Consider the following 22269-nt stretch of genomic DNA (forward strand, 5'->3'; position numbering starts at 1 on the left):
TTGTTTTAAAGGGACTCTTAAGACAGAAAGATTTTTTACTATTGTGTTTTTATATCTGTATTTAGTATTGTATATTGAGCTTGCATACAGTCTACCTACAGTTGTCTGATTCCTAAAAAGCTAAGTTAAGGCATTTTCAAGACAGATTCTGTATCAAAAGGCCAGTTCTATGTATAATATACCAGAACACAAACCAGACTAAATGCAGAAGCAATTTCATGTAAATACCTCCCAGAACAACTTGCAGGATAAATGTAGTGACAGTTTATTATATAATTTTATACAATACCCCAGAACACATGAGAAAACAGTTGCAATGTCATATATCCCAGAACATATGGTAGTATGGTATTATAAATATCTTCCAATTCTATATATTAAGCCCAGGATCATATAGTAGTTTGAACATAGTGTTAATTTCATGCAATAACCCCATACAACACAATAGAATAAATGCAGTAAATAAGACAGAGCTTAAAAATTTCAGGAGTAGTCATGGGCGATTCTTGAACCAGCAAAAAAATTTCCAAATGCATTAAAGTTTATGGTAGAGAAATTTGTTTTTACTTGCAACGATTTTTTCAATCTGTGAAAATCACTACTCAGGAGTAGACAAGAGAGAAAAGATTTTATGTAATATAGTACTTCTGAAATCTTAAAACACACTCTCAAGGATATCACATTGTTAAAGGGATGGTTGTGAGTCAATAGTCAATAGAAGCTATCCCTTGCAAATTGCAAAATCTTTTTTGGAGCTTTTTGAGGTTTTTTAGAGGTTCTTTGTTTGTAATCCCACAATATTCTAACACAAATTAGGATTTTGAGGTTTTCATAATCTTAATCAGATTTGTTACACGTTTTAATTTGTTCATTTTTTATTATATTCAGATCTACTTATAAATTAGTGGATATTTGTGTTTTTTTAAAATGTGAGTTCAGCAGTGGTTGAAAAAACTACACAAATTTGAATTCCGATAAATATGCCTCCTGTTCAAATAGTGATCAGCTAATATAACCATATTTGGTAAAACAATATACCTGCAATGTTGTTTTTTTATCTAGCCCAGGCTGTGTTTAATCAATCATGTTGCTGCTCCAGTCCTCATCTCTCTAAAGGCCTCCATGCTTGAATATTTGTGATCAAAACAAATAAAAATCAACACATTCTCAAAATCATAAATCAGTTCTGTCCCTTGCAATCCAATAGCTTGCCTGCCTTTATTGTCTACTGTTTGTTGGACTAGCTATTACATATTTCAGTATGTTTCACACTCAGACCACAAAGCCATAGAGAAACAAAATATTGGCCTAAACATGTGACATGAAAACATCTGGATTTTAACCATAGATAGAAGACTTTCCTAAGAAAGCAGACATCCCTAATAATAACAAAAGTTTGCAGATGATAAGAATATGTTAGATAATGTATTTAAAAGAAAATTAACCCTTTATTTATTGTTTCATAGGTCCAAATGTCCTAAACATAGAAGATTCAGATTATTATTCCACACTTCACACATAAAAGTTCATAGTGTGACTCACAACCATTCCCATTGCCTCTTGGTATTCTTAATCGCCCTAGTTATACTAGTTAATCATCCTAGTTAGCAACTGGGATTAAACAGCAGTTGTTTTGGTTGCTTGAGATTATAGCTAATAAAGACAATGCTTTGGTGACACCAGTTTCCCCACCATGCTTGCTGGTTTCCACATCAAACAGCATTTATTGTTTAAGGCAATTACATTCAAATTTGGGATTTGCTCACTGCAAAAATATGTGGAAACCATGGGATAGGGAATGGTCAAAGAAGTTTGAGAAGGATAAAATGAGTCAAAGCAGTCGATTAGTCCTAGTAGTCAAATCAAGAAGGATTTAGGTATAATAAAAGGCAGCAACACAGATAACACACGTCTGGTGCAAGGCCTAATAATATCATATCATGAGTAAGAAGAGTTAAACATCATTCTCTATGTAAATTTGAAGGCACATTCTGCATAAAAAGGTTATTTCACATAGCCAACAAAGGAACTAAAACAGTTTGAAAGAGCTTTGTCTAAATAAATAAAAAAAGATTTTCTTTCTTATAATTTTCCTCGGGCACAGATGTTACCGCATGTTTGAGCTGATTGAAATTTTCCAACTTGCTGATTGACAAAAAAACTAATACTTATGGTACAAGGATGTACTTAGATATGTCCCAAAAATCACATGAAACCACATATGTTGCACTGCACATTTACTGAGTTGGACTTCTCTGCTGTTACTGTACAAAGCTGTATCTTTTTGTGTCTTACATGAAATTGACTATATATATTTCTTTGCACATACATTATGTATATAAACAGGTATGAGACCTGGGGCTTTCTGGAAAACACATTGTTCTTGTAGTCTAGTAGAAAATCATGCAAACATCAAATTAACCAAATAGACTGTTTTGCTTCCAATAAGGATGAATTATATCTTAGTTTGGATCAAGTACAATATACTGTTTTATTATTAGAGAGAAAATGGAAATCATATTTCAAAATTTGGATTATTTGGATAAAATAGAGTCTATGGGAGACAGCTTTCCATAATTGAGAGCTTTCTGAATAACAGGTTTCTGAATAAAGGATTCCATATCCATATAGGTTTATAGCAGGGCATAAATGTGCAAGTTATTAGCAAAATATTGCCTACAAGGGTGTTTCAATACTAAAGCATTTTTTTTAGAAAAATATAACCTTTTATTGGTAATATGGCAAATGGTATGCAATGATATGCAATGATATTATCAGGTACATGCAATGACCATTTGTATGTTTGTTGCAATTAAAATGTTGAATAAAAGACCTGTTTTATGTATGTAATTGTGCCTAAATGTGGACACGCGGCCTCCAATTTTTAAGTATCATTTTTTTCCACAGCTGGGTCCAGTGGGAACTCCCTGTCATCACTACTTATATGTGCCTGAAGCCTAATAATAAAATATAAGTAAGGTTACCTTCAGGGGGTAACTTCATTATGATAACTCCAGGCTGCCTGGATGCTATTGATTTTTATGTCCTCTGTGTTATTTGTGTATTATTTCAGTACTGTTGGAAATTAAGATAGATCGTTTTGCACAAGGGACAATATATTGTAAAAGATTTCTTCTAGAAGCTGTTGTATCAAAGTTAGTATTGGGATGTGCTTACAGACTAGAAAAAATATTTTTCAACAAAATATTGGGGTCACATTCATTCAAATAGCTCACAAAAGACTGCATGGTCCACACAAGAGAAAAAACACAGCATCATGTATTGGCTAGTGAATTATGCACAAAAATACAAGAATACATGTTTGTCCTTGGACAAATATAAGGCATTTACATATGACACAGTGACACTGGAGCCAATAGCATACCACTTGATTTGAAAATAATGATCTCCATTAATTGAATACTTTTTTTTAAATGTATATGAGCCCACTATTTTACTGTAGGTTGCATTTAGAGCAAATGCAACTCAAACTTGCTGCTAATAGTTATTCATATTCTCTTCTGGAATCTTTTTCAAATAATCTTTGTCTCATGATTATATGTTGGAAGGCCCACTTACTTTACATGTAGGTATTATCACGCTGTTTTCTGATGCTAGTGTTTCTTTGTCACATATCAGAAGAAAATATTGGTCTTACCATCCACATAGCCTAATATTTCAGAATTTGTTCTGTATGCTATAAAGGGCACTGTTTGCCCAGTTGTAGTAACCTATATTAATCAATAAGATGATTTTTAAACAGGTGACCAGTAAAATCTACCTGCTGCAAATTTAGTATGTTTTCTTTACAAAACCTAATTTATATATTATGTTATGTAAACAAACAGTAAGAAGTGCCAGGAGATTACCAGCTTCTCTTACCTCTCAGCGAGTCTCTCGAAGATTGTTGGTGTGCAGGCGCACACTTCTGGGTTTCTCAGTCTGTGTGACACCTGCGTCATGACATCCTTTAAGTGACATCACAATGCGAGCGACAGCGTCAGACGCTGGCATCACTTGGGGCCAGAAAAACCTAGGAGAGAGGTAAGAGATCTCAGCAATCTCCTGGCGCATCTTACACAAGCACTCACTTGAAAGACAGGTTGGTTAAGGCAGATGTGACACAAAAGATGGCCAAAGGTTTGACATTTCAGAAGCCCATACCTTGTTGATGTAACCTAGCATATATGTCTGCCCTTAACTTGTGTAGCAGAAGAGTGTTGTATCAGTTTAGCCATAGATCAAACCCTACAAATATAGAGTAGACAATAACTTTTATTGGCTAACTAAATACATAACAAAATGCAAGATTTCAGGACTACTAAGGTCCTTGCTTGGTATACATAGAAACTGAAGAATTATGACATTAGTACACATTAAAAGAGAAAATATTGCTATCAATCTGACAAGCATGTGTAAAATCATTCCTGTGCTGATATTGATCATGTCCCTCTGCCAGGCTGTATGTAATTAACACCTAGTTGTGAGGTGATGGAAGTCCTGAGTCAAGTGTAAGAAACTATTCTGAAGTAAATCCACTGGGTGCAGATCTCACAACCCCCAAGCTGCATCAGGTTGTTATTAGCCATATTCATCTAGCCATGAAACATCTGTCCCTGTTAAGACTGGAATGTAGGGTACTGAATTTCTGCATGAATTTATATGACTTTCAAGAAAATGATCCCTTTCTTATGTGTTCCTGCTGGCAATGTGTCTTAGGTACCCAGACTGTAGGTGCAGGTTTTACACCTTGCATGCAGGCAGGCTACATTCTGCTGGGGCATTTGTGGAGCTTTGTCCAATTAGTTTTTTAAGGTTTGGCAGTGGTGATGGTTGAATAAATTCGCCAGGCACAAATTTGCTCAGAATTTCCGAGTTTCACCGCCAGCAATAAATTTGCAAAATTGCGGCAAAAATACGCCTATCACTATTTGGCAGTTGTCTGTACACCAGTAGGGATGGTTCTGAGAATATATTTTGCAGTTACAAAAAAGAGGGGTTGTGGGTGCACTCCTAAGGTTAAATTATAATATGTTTAAGTGCTACTGACCTGGCCAATTCCCTGGTCCCCTGTCTCATAAGTAATTCGGTATATATGCAAGTGCAGGTGTTTACAAAAACAGGGTTTTTGTTATTACAAAGTTATGATCAGAAAATTGATAAGCCACCATACCACGTCAAGGTAAACCCTGTACGGCGGTCCCTTACTTGTTTACCTCTGATCATAATATAAAAGGTCTTTTACCTCTCTGCATCCTCATACCCCTTTAAACTAATGGTGGTCCTATATTTTTACAAAAAATGGGCGTTGGTTTAGGCAGTCTCTTTCTCTTAAAAGCCACAAAAGTTAGTGGCGGGGGAGGATCTAGCCCTCAGACTGAAACCAACGTTCATGAGACACTTATTACATTTGCTGTGCCTGTCACTAGATAACAGCTAAACATATTACACCTATCACACCCTTCATTTAGCTTTCCCTTTTATTTCTTGTTCACATCTATACTCACATCTATACTCATATCTATATTCACACATACATACACAAGTGTGCACCTATACATATCATTTTACTTTGCCTTCATTATTGTCTTTCCATTATCAATTTTTTTTTAAAAATGGGCATTGGTTTTGGCAGTCTCTCTCTCTTAAAAGCCGCAAAAGCAGGTGGCGGGGGAGGATCTAGCCCACAGATTGAAACCAAGGTTCAGGAGACATTTAAGATGGCCATAGATGCAAAGACCCGATCATTCTAATCCACGAATGATCGGACTTCCCCATCTCCCAACCTGCCACTAATCATTCCGATCAAATAAAGTAGTAAAATAACAGCCGATGTTTTGCCCCTGACAGCGAGCTGGTGACAGTTGCCCACTGAAAATTGTCTGATCAACAATACATGCAGAGAAAGAAATCTTTTAACCTGGCTGATCGACCAAACGACCAATCTCTGTGGGATGAAAAATGTCTCCCCACACGGTCTGAAAATCGTATGAATCGAGGATTCATACGATTGGATCTTTGTTTGTGTTTTGTTTGTATTGGGGGAGTATGTCCCTAGGTATGGTGAAAGCTCTTGATTTGGTTATCAGTTACTTTGGTGTTTCTCTGTTTGATGAAGTCACTCAAGAGTTCTCATCCCTGTCAATAGGGTTTGAACAAAAAAGTTTTTTTTGTATTGCCTGGCTGTATTTGATTCACCTCCTTTTTATGTTTGGGATTGAAACTGTCATTTCTGAGGTATGTGAATCTGTCTGTATGTCTGTATGTTTTTTTGTAAACAAAGGTAACTAAGTTGCTACCCTCTATTTTGGCAGCAGTGTGAGGGAATTCTATCTTGTTCTTGTACCATACACTCTGCAAGACTTGCCAAGACTCTTGGCTACAGCAAATTATCAAAATGACTTATTTATTCATCTTTGGTATTTTTTTGCTATTGCACCAAGGCTGTTTACCATAGACTGCAATTGTAACATGGAATGATGGCAGGAAATAGGCTTAACTGTGTTTATTGCTTAATGGAATATGATGATTTATTTATAATTAAGAAATAGGTGAAGTTCTAGGTGAGGTTTGAAACAAACACACATTCATGACAATCTGACAACTACAGTAAAAACTGTATAACGCCATTCATTAAGAAACATAAATTGCATGCTTCGAACTGTGCCATGAGAAATCTATCAGTCTTTAGATATATAACTACAAAACAATTAATTGATCTTTTCTGATGACAGAAAAAGCATTTCAAGCTTGCTGTCAAGGCAGAAATTTACATTTTTTGCTTCCAGTGAGTTTTTTTATGCATACAAAGTCTAGTTCATATGCAAAACATTGTGACATGAAAAATCCAAATGCTGACACAGAATAAAACTTGGCCTATAGGTCATGTTGGCCATTTTTGCCTTTGAAAGTAAGCATTACTTGAAATTTCTAAACCTGACCAGAACTTCTATCATTAACGACTACTGTAGCGGGACTCTTATAAAGGAACATGGGGGATCAGATAGGTAATAGAAAAGCATGAGGGAAATACTTTTACAGGAACTTATAAAGTGCATGTAAAGACAATGCTATGATAGTTGGAAAAAAACTTTTAATTTCTGGTGTCGGTGTCTTTTTAATGCATTTCCGTATACATAAAATACAACATTCAACATTTATCTGCATATTATCAAAACATTGGTTTTAGTTCCATAATACAATATTAGGGGTAGAGTCACTAAAGGACAAAGTGATAATGCTAGCGACAATTCACCAGCATTTCCACATGCAGGGATATCGCCAAATCACTAACAGGCGCAGGCACAAATTCACTAGCGAAAGAGACCGTCGCTAGTATTCATTCGCACTCTATCGCCAGGAGACTTTTCACTCTAGGTCGTTACCATGCAAATTCAGTAAAGTGCAGATTTTACTGAACGTTTCCTCTTTCGCCAATGTTGACTTCACCACCTCATACCAGGCAAAGTGCTAAAAAGAAGCTAGATCTTCCTCAATCTTCTGTCACTTACATCATATCCTGTGTGCCTAAAATGTATTAAAGTTCCAAAAACACTGGCAACTTTTCCTTTTTTGAATGGAATTGCCTGCAAAAGTCCTAACAAACTTTTTTTGGGTAACCAGTTTTCTCCAGACATTTTATAACATATGGAACATTCATTTTACAGTGGGCTCATGTGTAGGGCAGAATATTAACTCTCATGTCTTTATTAAGGTTTCCTGGACATTTGCAATAAAAAGTGGTAACTTCAAGCTTTTGCACCAACATTTATAATAAAGACCTCCATACAACTTTAAATTACCCACCCTATGCAAATTGACTTAAGCGCAAGAATTTTTGATAGGCACAGTCGGCATTTACCAAGTGAGCCACTGGGGGCTCTTTGGGCTATCATGAACTCTTGTGTTTAAGGTTTCTGTTTATCTGCCTGTTCACAGTATGTTTTCCACCCACCTCGTTTACCTTCATGTGTCTCCTATTCCCTAATCAATTGCCCTTTATAAACCACGCCCTGAGCTTTGCTCTGGGCTGAGTCATTGTATGTGTATGAGTTTGAACCTGTTTATATTTTGCTCTGTTCCTGCATATTCCAAATTCCAAGTTCCAAGTTCCAAGTTCCAGAGTCTTGTTCCTGTGTTTTGGTTCCAGCTTTTCATTTGCCTGCCTGGTAAAGACTTTATTTTTGACCTGTTCCTGTTTTGCTTCAGTTCCATTAAATCCTGTTTATTCACCATGCCTGCTTCAAGTATTTTTCCCTAGGCTTCCACCACACGCATCAAGTGTGAATTTAACTCCCGTTGCAGCGGTTTCCCGCTGTGAACGTTACAGAATGACTCAGCCAAACTGCAGGAAGCCTTTGGGTAAGCCCTTCATGCCTTCAAGTCAGTTGTTAAACTGCAACTCCCTTGGGATGGGGAAGGTGAGGCCAAAGGTCAGGATACCACCACTCTGCTGACCACTGAGATGCTAATCTCTACCCTCCTTCTTCGCCTAGAGGTACGTCAGAGGAAGCAGGACTATATGATTCAAAGTCTGCATTTTCTTTTTGACAAGCTAGATGCAGTTCAGCAAAACTCTGCTTCAGTTCCTGTGTCAGCTTCATGCTTGCAGTCTGCTTCAGTTCCCATGTCTGTTCCATGCTTGCAATCTGCTTCAGTTCCTGTGTCAACTCCAGAGGGGCCTAATCTGCAGTAACTGCTGCTCACAGCTCCAGTGATGGCTTCCCGGCCAGTCCGTGCTCCTGGGATGGCTTCCCGGCCAGTCCGTGCTCCTTGGATGGCTTCCCGGCCAGTCAGTGCTCCTGGGATGGCTTCCCGGCCAGTCTGTGCTCCTGGGATGGCTTCCCGGCCAGTCCGTGCTCCTGGGATGGCTTCCCGGCCAGTCCGTGCTCCTGGGATGGCTTCCCGGCCAGTCCGTGCTCCTGGGATGGCTTCCCAGCCAGTCCGTACATATCCACTCCCACCTCTGATAGAAATAGTTTAAAGGGCATGTATGTCTAAAATAGAATAAGGCTAGAAATGCTGTATTTTGTATACTAAATATAAACATGAACTTACTGCACCACAAGCCTAATCAAACAAATAATTTATGCTTTCAAAGTTGGCTACAGGGGGTCACCATCTTGTAACTTTGTTAAACATCTTTGCAAGACTAAGACTGTGCACATGCTCAGTGTGGTCTGGGCTGCTTAGGGATCATCATAAACAAAGCTGCTTGAGTTCTGCATGGCTGGGAAGTAAGGCAGGGGCTCCACCTGCTGTTCATAAGTATGATTGTTTTCCTGCTCAGCAGTTAGGGACCGTCTGACAATTCCTATCCACAGCAGTGGAGAATTTCACTGCATACAGTCAGGTTTCTTATAAAAATGGTACACATTTTTTAATTAAAGTAAGGGCACACAGTGTATACAATGTATCTCACCTCCCACTGAGTGGGAAAAATTATTTGCAGTTTTTTACAGTTTGAGAACCAAACTGTTAATCAGTAGTTATTTGGGAGCTTCATCAAATTTTAAAAAATGTAAAAGTTATTGGACTGGATTTTTGCAGTTGGGTTTGAGCCCATTGTGTGATATTTTGTTCTTCCGTTAAGTGAATGGACTAAAAAAATGCCACTTGATTTGACTATATCTCTCTTAGATTATTTTATTTTATTCATATTGTACTTGCATATTGCATTTTTGGCAATAGTGGCAGATCCTTTGTGTCATAATTTGTATCTCTGATAAGGCACATTAAGAGGAAAAGCACAGAAATCAAACTGATAGGGTGCAAACTATTTAGCAAATTCACACACCAGTCTAAACTGTATCTATATTGTCTAATTTGTTTAAATTCTATGTTTCCATTTGGATTATATTTGAGCTCTTTGACATATTTTTTGGTAATTGGAATGATAATTGTTTGAAGCAAGTTTAATCAGAGTGAGAAATAACCTTGATAAAATGCTTTGTGTACTATAAAATGCATTGTTACATACAATGATTTACTTGTTCAGGAAATATTAATAAAACATGATACTGAAACAACACTTTATAATACACATCATGATTCTGTTGTGGCTTTTTATGTACTTACTGTACACATACTATTTTTTTTGCTTTTTTTCCTGACCTGGTGTAAAGTATCCTGGAGAACAGAAAGTATAATCACAGAACCAGGGGATACCATGCATTTTTGGAATTGCAATAGGATAAAGCCAACTCTGTTCTTTTGTAAATGGAGATTTGAAACTACTTAATTCTGTGGAGTTCTGCTCTTAGCTCCTTTGGCAGAAAGCTACCACAAACTACAAATTATCACCTCTCACTAGGGAGATGGGAGGACCACAACAGTCAAATTGTTTCACTTATTTAGATCCAGAACCTTTTTACTGTTCAACGTAATGCTGGGTAGTCTGTGGCAAAGTTGTTGTACTTTAATAAATTAAAAAGCATATGTATATCAAATGAAACCCTTCTTTGAACTTTTTCTTATATTCATTTTTTTTTAGAATATATTTGATTGGGCAGTACGGTTGCTCAGCACTTGCAGATCTGGGGTCCTGAGTTCAGTTCCAACTTGGAAAATATCTGTAAGGATTTTGTATGTTACACTCATGTCTGCATGGGGTTTCTCTGGGTACAAAACATTCAGGCACATTAAAGGAGTGTTTTAAATAAATTGAAATATATTGTACTGCTGCCCTGCACTGGAAAAATTGGTGTGGCTGCTTCAGAAACACAACTATAGTTTATATAAACAAGCTGCTGTGCAGTCATTCAAGCACAGGAGACAGTAGATAACAGATACATGCTGAAGAATCCCTTTTCCCGTTACTTCATTACTTTAAAACACTTTAATTTTTTGTATTACTGTTCCTTTAACTGGCTCCTGATTGAAGCTTCTATGTGAATGTGATAGGGACATTAGATTGTAAGCTGCACTGGTGCAGGGGTTGATATGAATGATGTACTACATAAATAACAGATAATAGATAAAAAAAAAAGGATATCCAAAAAGGAAAAAGGTTCCTCTTTCCAATATGGAGCAACACTGTATTACACATTGAGATGTAATGAACCAAAGCCTTAAAATAATGACAGATAAAAGAGATACATTTCTTTTCACAAATGAGACACTTTATAACACTTCACATTGAAGTATGGATTTGGTTTAAGATGATTTGGCAATTGGCCAAATACAAAAATCATGAATTCATTATATCTCTAACTACATTTACCGATATATCTATTCTGAAGTACCGAAATATTAGCGGTGTAAGACTAATGTCACATCAAGGGAATATAAACTAATAAAAATTATAATTACTAGACTTACAAAGATATATGTACACTGGTATTTAAAAACATTATAAAGCCACAAGATTGTGTATTTAATGAAATAAGATTATACGATTAAAAACTGGAAATTATGCACCTACATGAAAAGTAAACAGTAAATCTTTGGAAATAATTTAATCAGTAGAAATAAGCATGTAAGTTTTTTAGGCATGAACACCATGTAATATTTAATACTTGGACAAGATCAAGATATTTGAGTGAAAACGTCTTATAAGATACAATATAAAGAGAGATAATCCATACATTGTATTAAACGTAATTACCCATAATGCCGTGTTTCTTTCTTTATGACTTCACTATAATTGTGGCTGAACACTGAGTTGCAGCCACTGCACCAGTGCCCAATACATCAAAATGAATGCAATTGCTCTTGCTTTTTGAGTGCATGTTGCATCTAGCATTGGTGTGGTATCACTTCTATTTTAAATTGTGTTTACATCTGATTCAGTTGGCACAAGTCGAGTGTGTCTATTTTGGCAAACTGCTGTGTTTAACCTGGAGCTACCGCAAGCTCCACAGTGGAAGTAGCTCCAGGGTTCCCCAGTGTCAATAGACACAACAGCATACTATTCATCAGAAGAGTCAGGATGGACACAGTGGCAGTGAAGAGGAATGTGGGAGCATGTTTGGATGCAAATACTATAATGAACTACACCAATATGTATCCTTTATTGTGTCATTTTGGATCACCTTTAAGTGGGTACATTCAAACATGACTTTTGTATTTTTGTCTTGTACGTACAGAGTATCAGCAGAGGACCATTGAAGATAACAATTGATGCATGGCTCTTATATGGCTCAGGGCTGCTAGCTGTGAAAAGAATCAGAAAGCAGTTCTATGCCCAGTGTCGGACTGGGATGCCAGGGGCCCACCAGAAAACCTTAGACTGTGGGCCCACTTTCCAAAGTGTTATTCCTTCTCTACTCACTTAACCTCTTTATCCTCCTACTTATTAGACTCTAGTGTTCCATTATTAAGCCTCTGTTTTCCTAAAAAGAAATAGGGAATGACCATGAAATAGGCCAAATGGTTAGAAGCAAGAGGGCCACTGACACCTGGGCCCACCGGGAGTTTTCCTGGTATCCCTGTGGGCCACTGTCTATGCCAAGAGAGTAAGTTAATCACACTTAATTAGAGACTCTGAAAACAAAAATACTGTTGCACGCTTTACAAAAATGTTACAGTACAACAAATTCTAGCACACACCAGTATATCTTCAAATAGTAAATCATGCTTTGAAACTGTAGTGCAGCAAAGGCAGGTTTAGATTCGTACAGCAACATTGTTCAGTGAAACTTTTCTTCAGTTCTACTGACAAGAGGATCTGTGAATGCAAGAGGACGTTATATGATCTGTGTTGGCTTAAAATTGCTCTCCATGAGCAGAATCCTATAAGTGCAAATACATTCAGGGAGCAGAAGGCAGCAATACGGCTTTTCTCTGCTGGCATAGGCTGTCAGTAAAAAAGCAGTTGTGGTTAATACAGCCCTGTCTACCCATCACACTTCTGATTATATCAGATGTACTGTGGCACAAGGTCCACTTTTCTCAGCTCTATGTTCATCACTCAAGGTGCTTTTCATTCAGTATTATCAAGAGTGCTAATGGGGCATGTTAGCTTGCCTGACTGCTGATAGAAAGTGCCCAGTGTGACACAGCCCTGAGACCAATACTGCAACTATAGGAAGTCATTATGTGTGTTTTTTGGATAAGAACTGACTGTACTAGCTATGTCAGGCAGTTTTAATTTACATAAATAGGAGGAAGTGGTATACATTTGTAAATAATGGTACAGTCACTTCCAGATCCTAAATACATTATAGGCTGAAAATTTACATTATCAAAATATCTATTGGCTGAAAAAGAAGGGTTTTTTTTAGATCCAAATAAACTCAAAAATTGTCTCCACTGGTAAAAATGCTGGAGCAAAAGCTGAGTGGAGCAAAAGCCAACTTGTTTAGTATTGTTAGATAGGATTGAACAGATGGAGCAACAGCGTCTTGAAAGGCAAAAGATCATACATGTTGGCTGCCTACAGACCATTACTTTAAAAATAATGTTTATTGATATGAGAATAACATTTTAAATGGTAGAATCAATTACTGGCATTTTACGTGGAGGCTTATTTATTATGGTTGGATTTTAGTGTTTTTAGAGGTTTTTGAAACCACAACTAAACTCACAAATTCTAAATTTATTAAAAGTTCAGCATAAAAAATAAAATATGAATAACTCAAAGTTTTCCGTATACTTTGTAGCAGAAAAAAACCCAAAAAAACGTGAAAAGTCTGAATTGATTTACAAAGGCCCAATAGGATCAGCCCACTCCCGCTAACTCCTATAGCACCTTGACAATTATTACATGGTGAGGTTTTTGTGATTTTTACACTTAGCAAATCTCAAATTTTTAGAAATATAGGAAAACCAGATTTTTTTTGTGATTTGTGGAAAATAAGCAATTTGATTGTTATGTTAAATATTTGCATTCTTTAGCACATCACTCAGCGATTTTTTTTTTTTTTTTGGTTGGCTCTTTTTATATTCGGATCTTTTCATAAATTCAGTGACAATCATGGTTTTAGAATTAGCGTTTGTTTAGAGCTTTTTTCATAGGAAAACAACACATTTCTCGAGATTTGAGGAAACTTTGAAATGAGATTCAACGAAATTCAATGGTTAGTAAATGGACCTTCTAGTGTAATATACTATTAATTGCTACACCATTACAGACATAATACCTTTAATACCTTTAAGGGTTTTCTAGCCAAACAGCAATATGTTTTCCATTCTGTGGAGTGGAAAAAAAGTTGCAAAAAAATTACATATTTCTGATGTATTGCATTAGTAATTATGTTTAGAAGTGGAACAGTTTTATGGAGGATTCGCATTCCCTTAAACCTATTTAATATTGATATATTGATATATATATATATATTATATTGATTCTTCCAACACACTCCCCTTTTTCTTCTTCTTCAGTTTCACTTCTGTAAATTTTCTGATGATCTGTAACTGTGAGCTCCTCTTCTTGGACCCAAAAATGAAACTGTACCAAGGATACTACATGTCGAAAGGAGGTGTTAGTGCTCTTTTCATTTGTGGACACAAAATCTCTGCCATGCTTTGGTAAAAGTGAGGTAAACAATGGGGGACGATCAGACTAAGATGGTGAATGGAGTAATGAGAATGGCTTATTAAAATGTATACATATATTTAAAGGGTTTTTTTCATAGGATTTTTTTTCCCCAGAAGTTTAGTTAATATGTGCTTCTGCAGCATAATTCTGCATCATTTTTCAAATGAGCAGATCTTTTAAATTTAATTTAAAAATCTGAAATGGGGCTAGACATGTTGTTAGTTTCCCAGATGCCCTCAGTCATGTGTCTTGTGCTTTATTAAACTTCAGTCTCTACTGTTGCACTGCAAGTTTGAGTGATATCACCCCCATCTCTTCCCCTCCCAGCAGACAAACAAGAGAACAATAGGAAGGTAACCAGATATTGGCTTCCTGACACCTGCATTGCTAGGTATAGATATGAGAATATAACTCAATAGTAAGACCAAGGCCCTCTGAGACTTCTTCAGTAACACTAAGTAGGAGAAGAAATACTTTATATGAAAGCAGTTCCACTGTGGATTGCTGACTCTTTCTGAAAGCACACGATCAGGCACAGTGGCATGAAATTGCTGCCTACACACCAATATTACAGCTAAAAAATTGTTGATTTAGGAATACAATTTTATATGGTACAGTGAATTATTTGTAATGTAAACAGTGTAATTTAGAAATAAAAACTATACCATGCAAATCATAACAGAATCCCTTTAAGAACATTTTGCAGTTTAGTTAATTGTCTGGTTAAGAACATTGATGTGTTATACAAAGTGCTAATAAATATAATGCAGTGAGTTTTACAGCATGCATTGATGCTGGAATATCATGAAACAATTACAACAACCTGTTTATTGGCGTGACTTTCTCAGTCTCTCTCATACTGCAGCAATTTAGGACACAGTGTTATTGCATTCATATAATTTGCTGTGGCTTTGAGGCTTGTCAAATTTCCCAAGCAGGTATGCTGAACTGGAGATATTAGGATATTAGTGATAAAAAAAAGAGTGTAAATGGCAAGTACTTTGCCAAATAATTGCTGCTCACCAAAGTGCAACTCTCCATGGCTGCAGATCTCTGTAAGATACAAAATGTATGAATTTAGTTTTTTGGTTGATGAGGAATATTAAACTGGCAGTTTGCTAGTGCAGGTTTTGTTTAAATTTGATGTGCAAGTATGTGCACTATAAAAGTGTAGTGATTTGTTTATGTTTTTACTAAAGTGCCAGCTACAAGTCACACACAATATACTGTATCATGTGAAGTTTGGGGGGATCCTGTCTGGAAATGCACCATAAATACAGGCTACTCCAAAGTGAAAGAAAAACAGTCAGCTTATTTTGAAATCAAAAGGCTTCCAGCAGCAACCACTGGCAACCGAAAAAAGAGCTTCACTTTAGCAATATAAATACCAAAATAAGAACAGTAGTGATGGGTGAATAAATTTGTGAATTTCCAAATTTCAGTGCCGGTGAATCAATTCGAGAAACTTACCACCACGTGAAACTCTTACTCTCTCTCTTTCACCTGCTGCTTACTTCCTTAAAATCCCCATTGGATGTCCAGCCCACCCCTCTGGCTGGTTAACCCTCTGTTGTTTCTTAAAGGGGAGGTTCAAAAAGAATGGAGATTTATATCTGCCATCCAGTATATATAACCCCTCTGCTTTTACAATTGATAAATAAATACTATTTTCAACAACCATGTGATTTAAACACCGATATACTCCTTACAACTGTTCTCAAAATGTCAGCTGTTAAAGGAGCACTAAAGCTTAACTAAAGAAATATGGTAGAAATGTTGTACATAATGTTTTGGGCTTCTGTACCGGCCCAAGTCCTTTAGCATTAACAGATCTGTGTCTCCAAAATTTTCCCCAGTAGCTCCCCATCTTCTTTTCTGCTGATTCACTGCACATGCTCTGTGCTGCTGTCACTTACTGAGCTTAGGGACTGTCTCAAAACATACAGTACACATAGAATATACAGTAAGTGTCACAATATAAGCAGAGAAACCAGTGCAACTAGCATCAGAATATAATAATCAGCCTTGTAGCATCAGCTTATATTACAGACCAGTCTAATTTTCTGCTTGATAATTTCTCAACAGCTGTTTAGAGCCCACTGAGCATGTGAGTGCCGCAGACACTTTCCAAGATGGTGACCCCATGTGACAAGTTTGAAGTTCTGGATTATTGCTGCTATTGAGAAGCAGAAAGTTTAGGCTGGTGCAATTAGTGGCATGGCTATAACACAAACAACCCCCGTGGTATCAGGAGGGGTACACCAATGAAGTTAAACAGAAGAACTGCCAGAAATACCTCCAGCAAATGCAATAATCAAATTATGGATGTTCATCTCTAGCCTGCTAGGTACTGCTCCCCAATAGTCAAAAACATAACTGAAATAAACATGTACAATATAATTATAATAGAAGGAGGTTTGTCTTGCTGCCTTCTTATTTTTTTCTGAACTGAATGATAGTGAGTATCTTCAATCTTCAACAGTGACAAGAAAGCCTGTTACCAGACAAATAGTTAACTACATTCACACACTGTAATTATAACACTATAATTTTATCAGTTTCGTTTTTATTAAACTTCCAGTATGTTTCTGACATTTGGGGGGGAAATACAAGTTCTTGAGTTATTAAGTATCGTTTACTTTATCCAAAATTAATCACTCAAGTAATGTGAAGACATAAATACCCAGCAAAACAATTATAAAACATATAAGCAGTCACTTGACTGCTTTTGGCCTCACTCGCTTTATATGATCAGAGAAACTATGGGTACACTCTATAATATATACAACTCTACAGAAAATATTTCATGCCTAGTGCCATGTAGAATCTAAATTCTAAACATGTTGCCAAATGCAAAATGTGCTTTACTGACACCCCAAAGGCCACTTGTATGCAACACAAACATCAAGCTCTGGTGCCAGTGTGTAAGAGACCAGTGAAACTCAGACACACATTATTAATATTATACAAATTATTTGAAAAACACCACCAAATCAAGCCCCAAGAATCTACAGTATAGTAAATGTAATGGCTGTTTGCCAATAAATTAACTAAACTAGCATAAATCCTGTTTAACAATGTAGGTGTCTATATAAAAGTCACTGTGCAGGAATACATACTATTAAATGTACACAGCAAACTTGTGTTTATTATGACAGTGCAGGTATGGGATCCGTTATCCGGAAACCCATTATCCAGAAAGCTCCTAATTACGGGATGGCCGTCTCCCATAAACTCCATTTTATCCAAATAATCCACATTTTTAAAATGATTTCCTTTTTCTCTGTAATAATAAAACAGTACTTTGTACTTGATCCCAACTAAGATATAATTAATCCTTATTGGAAGCAAAACCAGTCGATTGGGCTTATTTAATGTTTACATGATTTTCTTGTAGACTAAAGGTATGAAGATCCAAATTACAGAAAGATCCATTATCTGGTAAGCCCCAGTTCCCAAGCATTCTGGATAACAGATCCCATACCTGTACAACTAAAGGTCAGCTTGTTAGATTAGTATCAGTACATTTTATGTTTTTGTGTAGTGGATATTGCAGTAATAAAATTCATTCTGTTATGGACAGTTGCATTTATTATTTTCGGAAAACGACAGCCTGGAAGTGATAACCAGCATTCATGGCAGAAAAAGGGTTAAGGGGACTCAGAAAATTTCTTGAAATAATTCATAAATAAGGAAAGAAGTAAAACACAAGACAAACTTTGAGAAATAAGACACGCAGGCATTTCAGAACAGTGGATCATTCTTAGTGTGCTAGATTAGGGGAAAATGATGGTTATGTTCCAAATTCCTCTTGTTCAGATTGGGATTCAGATTTCCAGCTAATTTAATACAGCAGCCATTTCTACGGTTACCAACTGAGGCACACAAAACGCACAAGACAAATATCCGAGACCAGATAATTATGACGGGGGAGAGCTCTGGTCACAAAGCAGCACACGAGAAGCAGGCTGCATGCCACCAGGAGGAAAAGTTATACAGCAAGTAACCGACCTAGCAATCCATCATCACAAGGATAAAATACAGCCTGGCATCAGATATCCACACTAGAGCCTACTGTTCTCCGGTGCAATTGCTCAAGACTTGGCAGCTGGTTAGCAATCACAGAGGCGACATGTGACTGTTCTCTGTATCTGGCTGTTCCAGTTGCACAATGTTGCCACCCTTAAACTGTGGCCCGTTGTTGAGCAAACTGCATCTGATCTGTGTGCGAACGATGGGGCGGCATTGTATTCGGCTGGTAATTAACGTGTTGGTGATGTTACGGCAATGTAAGTGTAATAAATGGCACTGATAAAATGTTCCAGCATTCTTGTGTTTCCCAGTGCACTCTGTGAACGCTTGTTGTTACATAAATAAAAGTATGCATACATTACCAGGGATGATATGTAGATGTAGTTAAAAGAAAAGTGAGTACCAAAAACATTTGTTATGTGAACTAGGCTTCAAAGTACTTTGAGGGTTATTTATCAAGCAACAGCTCTGGAAGTGGTGGGTTTTTGTTTTTTTTTGGGAAAAGGTGTGATTTAAAATTTGTGCTTTAACCATTTCATTTGTAGAAAGTAACCACTGTACTGTAGTAACTGTGGGCTGTGTATTTGTGAGTGAAAGTGAAAGACATTGTCATCCCCCCATATCTTTTCTTTGTGATGGACAAAGACTAAAAAAGGGTCATATTTTCTCACTTAGAAAGAATAATGTATATCAGAAAGTAGTGATTCACTAACATTTCCTTATTCTTTATTTCCTTAAATACATGCGTTTACTATTCCATGACACTAATATAGAACTGATATTGTCCATCCCTGCACCTTTTAAATGGTTCTAGTACAAACCCAAGCCAAAATTGCCTTCAAATCCTCTTAAGGACTTGAAGACAGACACAAGTGCTTTTCTACAAAAGAGAGTCAACTGCACCTTCCTGGACCCTTACATAAAGAACATATAACTGCAACTGTGCTTTGTGACTTGTGCCCCATTAAAAATATGTCACATGATGCAGAGTGCAGTTCATAATGGCAAAAGGCAGATTGCAATACCCAGAACAGAGCAGGTTTTATATCTTAAACTGTCATGATTTGAATGATACTCCGGCATTATCAGATTGTCAGGATGCATCATAAAGAGGAAATTAAACAAACAAGAAGGGTAATTATGACAAGTGCAAGTACTCTAAAAAAAACACAATGATGCATTTTATCACCAATCATTAAAGGTACTTAAATGTACCAATGTTACTGTGTAGATATGTCATTTGACTTGATGGAGACGGAAATTGTTAGGACTGTCAAACAAATTAATGAAAAATAGTGCTGAAAGACAATTTTAACACTACCAAAGTGCAGTAAGTGCAATGGAAAAAACAAAAGGGAGGATATACTTACAGTTCACCCCAGTCTATAGGTGCATGGATATGTAACAACCGCAAAAAGTTATGAGTTTACCTCCAGAAAATAAAGCAAAAGGTAGTTAAATTACAAGTACATGTATTAGGACATTACAAGTGGAGGCCTAACGCGTTTCGTGCCTGTTTGGGCACTTGCTTATTGGCCTATGAGTAATTGCCCCAACAGGCACGAAACGCATTAGGTCTCCACTTGTAATGTCCTAATAAATGTACTTGTAATTTAACTACCTTTTCCTGTAAGTCAAACATTCAAGGTAAGGAATATTCAATGGGCAAATGTATTATGCTGTACAAAACAGCTGCAAACTTTGCTGTATAAAAAAATTTTTACCGTTTTTTTCCAATTTAAGATAACGGTGTCAAATCAGGCGTAAAATTACACACACCTTCGCCATTTATTTTACACAGCTTGTATTTACACCGTTTGTTCATCGAATATAGTTTTACACAGCATAATAAATATGCTCCTTAAAGTTGTTTAAAAAAACCTTGTTTGTATGTTGGTACAAGTACAATTATCCATCTGACTAGATTAAGGGGAATAGCAATTGTATATAGGGCATTCATGTAACCATAAAACAGTGATAATGTGACATCTTTTCGCAGGAATGCTCTTTATAAAGAAATGTCATTAATGTGGTGTTTTTGTAGCGTGCAAAAATATGTAAAAATGATTATATTGCACAAAACTGCCATCAATGTGACATATACCGTATATAGTTATTATCATAATTTGCCCTTTCATTTCCTGCAGTACTTGTTTTAAAAGTAACTGTTTCTTTAAGACAAAAATGTGTTGTTTTTTTTTAAATCCCATTGATTTTATCTGGATTTAGCTGTACGCAGTTTCCTCATGGAGGCACACAGACACAATTCTGCTAGGCTTCATGTGCCTCTCAAGCAGCACAAAGGTTTTCAAGTGTCCTCTTTAAGTTGTCCGGGGCTATGTTTACAAGACGGAGGTGTGGTCTGTTGCAGACGTGGCTATTAAATACAGAACATTATAATGCTTTTGAAAAGATCATCTCCCTGCTCTTTCTATTTGACAGAAGCCGTACATCTTACAACTTAAACATACATAGCTGGGGTTTGCAAACAGAAAAGGGAATTCAGTGACCTGTAACTGTCATCTCCCTCCATAAAAACACAGATAGCATAGAGGGGCACTGAGCCTTTGCAGGCAAGTTTTATTGTAAATAATAGTTATTTATGTCCTGTAACATGCAAAATACTTCATAGCAGCAGACATAAAAGTTAACCAACAGGATGTACATAACTTTTTATTGCCACATGATCACTTTTTAAAGCAATTCTTTTTCACATCATTTTATATACTGTACCTAGTTAAGACATGTGAGCAAATTCACTATACACTTCGCTAGTGTAACTTTGCACCCTTTCGCCTGGCGAATTTGCGCAATGGACGTAACTACGCAAATTCACTAACGTGCGCATTGTACTGAACGCTACCTTTTACGCTAGACTTCCTTCGCCACCTCAGACCAGGCGAAGCGCAATAGAGTAGATAGGGATTTCTTCAAAAAAAGTTACAATTTTTTCTAAGTCCCAAAAAACGCTGGCGTTTTTTCTATATTATGGGTGATAGGTTGAAAAAGATCGAAAAAAATTTTGGGGCTCCCCTCCTTCCCCCCTACATTTCCTAACTCATGGCAACTTAACTATACAGTGGGCACATGTGTAGGGCAAAATAAAAATTTTATTTGATGTTTTGAAGGTTTCCCAGGCTTGTGTAGTGCTGCTACATATACCTCCATTGAAATTTGAATTTGGCGCCGTATGCAAATTAACCATCGCTAGCGTAACTTCGATTCACTTAGTGAATTAACGCTAGCGCAACTTCGCAACCTTACGCTACCCCTGAGCGCAACTTCGGATTTTAGTGAATTTGCGAAGCGCTGGCAAAACTACGCCTGGCGAAGTGCGGCGAAGTTACGCCTGGTGCAACTAGGAATCTTAGTGAATGTCCCACATGGTGTTTGTACTCTAGAACTGACCAATTCTTATTGTCCTGCCTGATCTGCTTTCAGAACCTGCATGTATTTTCCATGCCGTACATTACTGAGGGACGTCTTTCTAGGCTGTAAATTATTTTTTATGTTCCTCCTGTTTTAGCTCATATATCTTTATTTAAACAGATGGCTTTACAGTGTCAACTGTATGAAATATGACTTGCAGTAAACAGCAACATTGTTATTCAGTACAGTGAGGAAGCAAAGTAATGCATCTTCAATGCACAATTACTCCTAATAGCAGCACTGGAATTTGTATTCCCTTTTTACTGGAAACACAAAAAGGGCATATAGGCACATCATAAAAGTCATCCTTTGCAAACCAAGCCTAATCA

The sequence above is a fragment of the Xenopus laevis genome, chromosome 1S (genome assembly GCF_017654675.1).
Source record: "Xenopus laevis strain J_2021 chromosome 1S, Xenopus_laevis_v10.1, whole genome shotgun sequence".
Taxonomy (NCBI): domain Eukaryota; kingdom Metazoa; phylum Chordata; class Amphibia; order Anura; family Pipidae; genus Xenopus; species Xenopus laevis.